Source organism: Hypanus sabinus, chromosome 14, assembly GCF_030144855.1.
Source record: "Hypanus sabinus isolate sHypSab1 chromosome 14, sHypSab1.hap1, whole genome shotgun sequence".
In the NCBI taxonomy this organism is placed as follows: domain Eukaryota; kingdom Metazoa; phylum Chordata; class Chondrichthyes; order Myliobatiformes; family Dasyatidae; genus Hypanus; species Hypanus sabinus.
Window position 1 is genome coordinate 4,337,551 of NC_082719.1, and position 6,450 is coordinate 4,344,000.

Here is a 6,450-nt window from a genome sequence, read left to right on the forward strand (position 1 = left end):
GTCCCAGTTTAAATACAGTCACCATAGCTGTAGTACGCACAATCTACAAAAACTAGAGAAGCAACAAATGGACAGTGTTGACCGTTGCACCTGCTGTACCATTCAGATTATAGCTGATCTTCTATCTCAATGTCACTATTCTGCACCAACTCTATATAATTCCTTGATACATTAAATATCCAAAAATCTATCGATCCTGAATGTACTCAGTGACTGAGACTCCATAGCCCTCTTGGGTAGAGAATTCCCAATACCTAATATTCACTATTTTCTATGTAGGGAAACCTCTTCATTTCTCAGACCTAACTTCTTATTTTGAAACCGTGACCTCGAGTTCCAGCTATCCCTGTCAGAAAACGAATGCAGGCATGGGCTCTGTGGAGGGTTGATAGAGAAACCTGAGGTGAGGCGGCACAGTGGCCAAGTGGTTAGCATAACGTTTTACAGTACAGGCAACCCCAAGTTCAGTTCCAGCCGCTGCCTGTAAGAAGTTCTCCCTGTGACTCTGGGTGCTCAGTTTCCTCCCACTGGTAGATTGATAGTTCATTGTAAACTGTCCTGTGATTAAGCTCGGATTAAATCAGGGATTTCTGGGCCGCATGGCTTGAAGCCCAGAAGGGCCTATTCCACACTGTATCTCCATAAGTAAATTGAAATAAACAAATAAAGTAACTCTGCATTTACTCTGTAGGCCCCTTCAGAATTTCATATATTTTCATGAGATCATCTCTGATTATCTAAAATTCCAGCGAATATCATTCAATCTGTGTAATCTCTCCACATCAGCCAAACATCCAACCCCAGTAATCAAAATGGTGAATCTTTGCTGCACTCCCTTTATCACAAATGTATCCTTCTTTCTGCAGAAGACAAGATCTAGACACAATACTCAAGGCACTTCTTACCAAGATCCTAGTTACACTGAGACATTTTTACTTTTGTACTCAAATCCACTTGTGGTATCGACAAGCAGGCCATTTCCCTTCCTTTTATTTGTTAATATTCAGTTAGTGTTTATCCAAGCCCCTTTAAACACCAACACACATTCTTCTGCATTCTATTCAATCTGCCATGCCCTTGACCTTTCAGTTAGTCTGTTTACATCTCTTCTCATTCTCCTTGCAACCCAGCTTTGTATCATGAGCGAACCTGGATAAGTTGTTTTTGTACTCATCCACACAACTTGGACCTCAACACTGATCCCTGCAGCACCCCATTAATCACAGATTCTAAATCTAGCAATTGCCTATTTATTCCATCTCTTTGCCTGTGAGCTGCCTCTATGTTGCCCACTAGGCTATGAGCTCTGATTCTCTCTAATAATCTTGTGTGACACATTGAAGACCACCAGAATGTCCAGTACACATCCACTGGTTCCATCTATGCAATTCTAGCAATTACAACCTCAAAAATCTAATAAACATCAAATATAACATCCCGTTCAAAAACTCTGCCGACAGCCCAAAATAAAACAGGAAGTGCTGGAAACAGTCAGCAGATTTAGGCAGCACCCATGCAAAGAGAAGAAGTTGAATGTTCTGATGTGTTAACCATGTTTCTCTTTCTGGCATCTGTAGCTTTTGTATTTTCATTGACACAACTCAATTCAAAGTATTTTCTTTGGTGTCCTTTTACTACTTTGTTAATGATGGGTACTAGCATTATCCTATTAATAATGTGTGCTTTCCCATCTTCTCTCTTCACCACCTCCACCCACCTCACCTATTTCATTTGTTAAGTACTAGATTTAGATGTCCTACCTTCCAATCTGTGAGAATATTTTATAATCTGTGGATGACATTCAATATATCTATTATCCCCATAGCCACGTCCTTCAAGACAAGGGGTGTGTGTTCTAAGGTCTCAGTAATGTATTCATTTATTAACCCATTAATTTCTCCAATTTGAATTCTTAATTTACTATACACTAGTTTTTCCATAATTTTCCGTATTTCTTTCAATGAAGATAATCACAAAGTATTTCTTTAGATTCTTTGCCATTTCTTTACTCCACAATAACATTCTTTCTGTTTTGGTCTGTAATGAACCAACATAATTTGTTCTTTTGTTTCCTTTTCACACATCTATATAAGTTTTCAAAATCCATTTTTAAACATAAATGGAGGTACTTGTATTAGCTACTTTGATGTTGGTCACCTCTACCATCAAGTGGGATAATGGCTACAGGTGCACATGGCCACCATCTTCCAATCATAGGTTCCTATACCAATTATGCTCCACCCTGCATTGGAATTGTTTGAAACCCCTCATTCCAAAACATGTGCCTCTATCTACACCTGAACAAATGTAGTTGTTCCAGAAATTGTCGCATGCCTACTTTTTCAAAGACAGTTAGAGATGGAGACAAATGCTATCATTATGAATAAGCTGTTCTCAGGCTTCCAGCCGAGTACGGGTATTGATTATAACTGGCGCTTCAATGACAAACTTTGCCATCTTCATTTGGGATGGCAGAGTTTGTCATCGAAATGTTGGTTATAATTGATACCTGAACCTGGCTGAAAGCCTGAGAAGAGTTTATTCATCATGTATGCCAGGAAAGCATGAGATCCCTTTTCAAATGCTATCAGTGCTAGTGATAAATAGGTGCCAAAAATGAATTTTTTTCCTGGATCGGGCACTGGCAGAAAGAATGATGTTGTTATCTTAAAAGGTGTTGAGTCCTATCCACAGTGAAACCAAGGAGAGGCAGTTCCAGGAGACTCACTGTCAATGCTCTCCATCTCTGGTTTCTCTTGAGTTTCCAAATATTTGAGTTCAACTTATTTTATACATTACCATGAAGGTACTTGCATAGTGCTCATTGACAACATCTTCACAAGAAGTGAACTTAATGTGGACTAACTATATATAAATAATTTACTACCTAATACCATTGAAGGAGTTTTCATTAATGACTAGCACACCATCAGAGTACTTCCAAGATAGGTAAAGGAAAGTTGTCAACCATATTGGCTTTAATGTTCTTCAAAATAGAGAAAGTATCTAAAATCAATTTTATAGTCCAACTGCTTTCTTATATTGTATATTCAAAATGTTATCATGAAAGTTATGCTCCTTTAATTTAAGCTGTTGGTCCTGGTAAACATCCCATAGAGGGTCTCAGGATTAGTTAAGAGCGGCTTAGAACCATAGAACATTACAGCACAGAAACAGGCCTTTTGGCCCTTCTTGGCTGTGCCAAACTATTTTTCTGCCTAGTCCCACTGACCTGCACCTGGGCCATATCCCTCCAAACCCCTCTCATCCATGTACCTGTCCAAGTTTTTCTTAAATGTCAAAAGTGAGCCCGCATTCACCACTTCATCTGGCAGCTCATTCCACCCTCCCACCACTCTCTGCATGAAGAAGAGAGTTCTGTTTGAACTTTTCCCCTTCACCCTTAACCCATGACCTCTGTGTTTTTTTCTCCACTGGCCTCAATGGAAAAGCTTGTTGCTTGGCACAATAAATGTGGGGTAATTATGTGAGCTTTTCTTTGAGCTTTCCAGCTTTACATTGCTCCTGGTGTGCAGCATTGCTGGAATGAAGCGTAGGTGAATTAATTTATCAAAGGACAACTTTTGCAATTCATCTTTGCTGGCTCTTTGCCAGGAGAGGACTTTCTGCAGGAGTAATTTGATTGCCGTTTTGATTCTGTTCTTCATCAGCAGAGTTCATTTCTTCCTATCTTGACTCTATTATTTTTCCCCTTGTCAGGTTTCTTACTAATTACCTCTGGTACATTTTTGAAGATTTCTGTTATATGAAGATCTCCACCATCTTCATAGCTTTCATTTTTCTGACCCTGCTGTCTAATATCCACCACGAATCTACACCTCCCTGTCACTTAAGGATGCTCTGAGGATTGTTTTCCCTCTGGCTGATATTATTCTCGCAGTTTGTGCACCTACTGTCCTTCAACCGGGGAGTAAGGAAAACTCACTTTGTCCTATCCCATAAAATCACGTGTTCACAGATTATCTTTCTAATCTGTGAATTGAGCATTCCCTCCACAAAGCCCAGGTTCAGTCTTCTGTTTCTGCCAAGACCTCCTCACCTCATATTGTCATTGCATGCAATTGCAAAACATGTAACCCCCATCCTTTTAACTTTGCCTTTTCCAGTATCCAGGTACACAAAATCCTTCTGCTTCTTCTAATTTAGCATCTGCTGTTCATGATGTGGTCTTTTCCACATGAGAGAAACCAGATGTTAATAAATTGATAGCATGGCAGAATGCTTTAGTTTGTTAATGTTTGAGCTTAAATTTTCCATGCAACTCCAGTTCTGATCACTGACATTGACCTCCAAAAAATGCTCCTTGGCTGATGCAGAGAGGCCATTTTATCATCCAGCAAAGGCTCAACTAGTTTAGGTTTTGCATCAGAACCTGCCAGAGATATTAGGTTTGCTTTTCTCTCTTCCCAATGATGAAACCTGATCTGTGAAGTACTTCCACCATCTGGCTCGGATTCTTAAGCCAAGGTTCCACCACTTTTTTCCCCTCCTCATAAAAACATAGTAGTAGGTCATTTGGCTGTCAAGTGTATGCTGGCTCTTGGAGCAATTCCATCTATGCAGTTCCTTCACATTTCCCTGTAATCTATTCTCTCCCTTAAATCCCTATTGACTGCACACTGATTTTCCCTTCTCCCCACTGCCAGATTTCACCAGCATATAATTAATGCAGCTATTTAACTTCCCAACTCTCTAGTCCAGCATTCTGAGATCTGGCTAGTCTGTGTTGTCCAGAATGTTTTGAATCTGTCACACATGTCTCTACTAATTAACTAATTCTAATGAGAATTTGACGAGACCTGTACTAATCTGTAGCTAATTAACCTACCAATGGATATTTTGATATTTCAGCCAACAGTGTTTTTGACCTGTTGAAACAGATAGTTCTTGGAACTATTAAATACTTAGGAGAGTGTCTAAATTTTCTATTTACATTTCCTCCAGATAGATCAATAACAATTAGTAAGACTTCATCACTGTTTATCAGCTCACACCAAAATTACTGTGTCATTCATTCTCTTATAGGCCCTATCACAAAGGTTCATTTTATAGAGTCATGGGAAAGTACAGCACACAAGCAAGCCCTGTGATTTACTCTGTGCTGAACCATGTAAGCTGTGCACTCCTATTGAACTACACTGTGACCATAGCCCTCCATACCCCAGCCATCAATGCACCTATCCAAACTTCACTTAAATGTTGAACTCGAGCTTGCATGCACCACTTGTGTGGCAGCTTGTTCCACACTCTCACTCTCTGAGTGAAGTGGTTTCCCCTCGTGTTCACTTTTCCCCCTTAACCCATGACTTCTGGTTGTAGTCCCACCAAATCCTTCTCTTTTCCTTTCTTTTATTGCTGGCATTTCCTCATTCTGATGAAAGCTAAACATCCTGAAAAATTAACTCCATTTCTCTATTCGAGGTGCTGATCGAATACTGAGGTACTCACAGCATTTTCTCTTTTCCTTTCAGATTTCCATCAAATGCAAAGCTCTTCTATTAGTTCAACAAGTGTTGTGTGATTGTGTTTGAGGATCTGAATTCTAGGTGCTAACACTTCATAGTCTAAAGTATAATCTATAACTTCTGTACTAACTTGGTGTTGATTATTAAAAGGCTGTGAAATGGTGAGTAAGAGGAACACCTATCAAAATGCTGGGTAATTTGTCAAGAATTGTCGATCTTCTGAATTGATGACAAATATTTACAATTACAGTGAGTTCCAATACTGCAGTAAAAAATTGCTGCTCTGAAGCAATACTATTGACCCATTAAACCGGATGTGTTAAAGCTGCCATTATCATTCTCCATCCTTGCCTTTCACATTCATTCCTGTTCTCCCTGCTTGTCAGACACTTAAATATATTTTCTTCTGTAAGCATTGCCTGTATGTTTATCTTGGAGTAGGGCTTATTTATTGTTTCTGCTTACTTTCCCCTGATCAGTCTCATCCTTTCTCTGTCACATTCTCTGTACTAGAGTGAGTAAGGTTTTCCTGCCTTTTATAAATGCTTGACCTTGTATTTTGTTTATCAACTGGCCACATTGTACTTATAGTTAAGGCACATTATATCTCAGTTCTTGATCTATTGACTATACTGCTGCAGACAGTTTATTGTCCCTGTGCATTTCAGGTTAATGATACATAAATTAAACCTGGTTTATAATGTCATTATCAGGCAATGTGTGAAGTATAAACATAGATATACTCAAGGAGACTGAAACCACTGTTAATAATTTCTTCATTATAAAAATTCTTTATGATTGTATGCCTAATCTTCTCAATCTATGCACAGATATTTCCATCACAAACATTCCTGGCTATAGATGACTTCTTGAAAAGTTCTGATCTGCAGGATAGTAACAAAAGTACACCATTTTTTTTGTTTGCAAGTTGTGTGAAAAGGGCTAATTTATAGACCAAAAAACA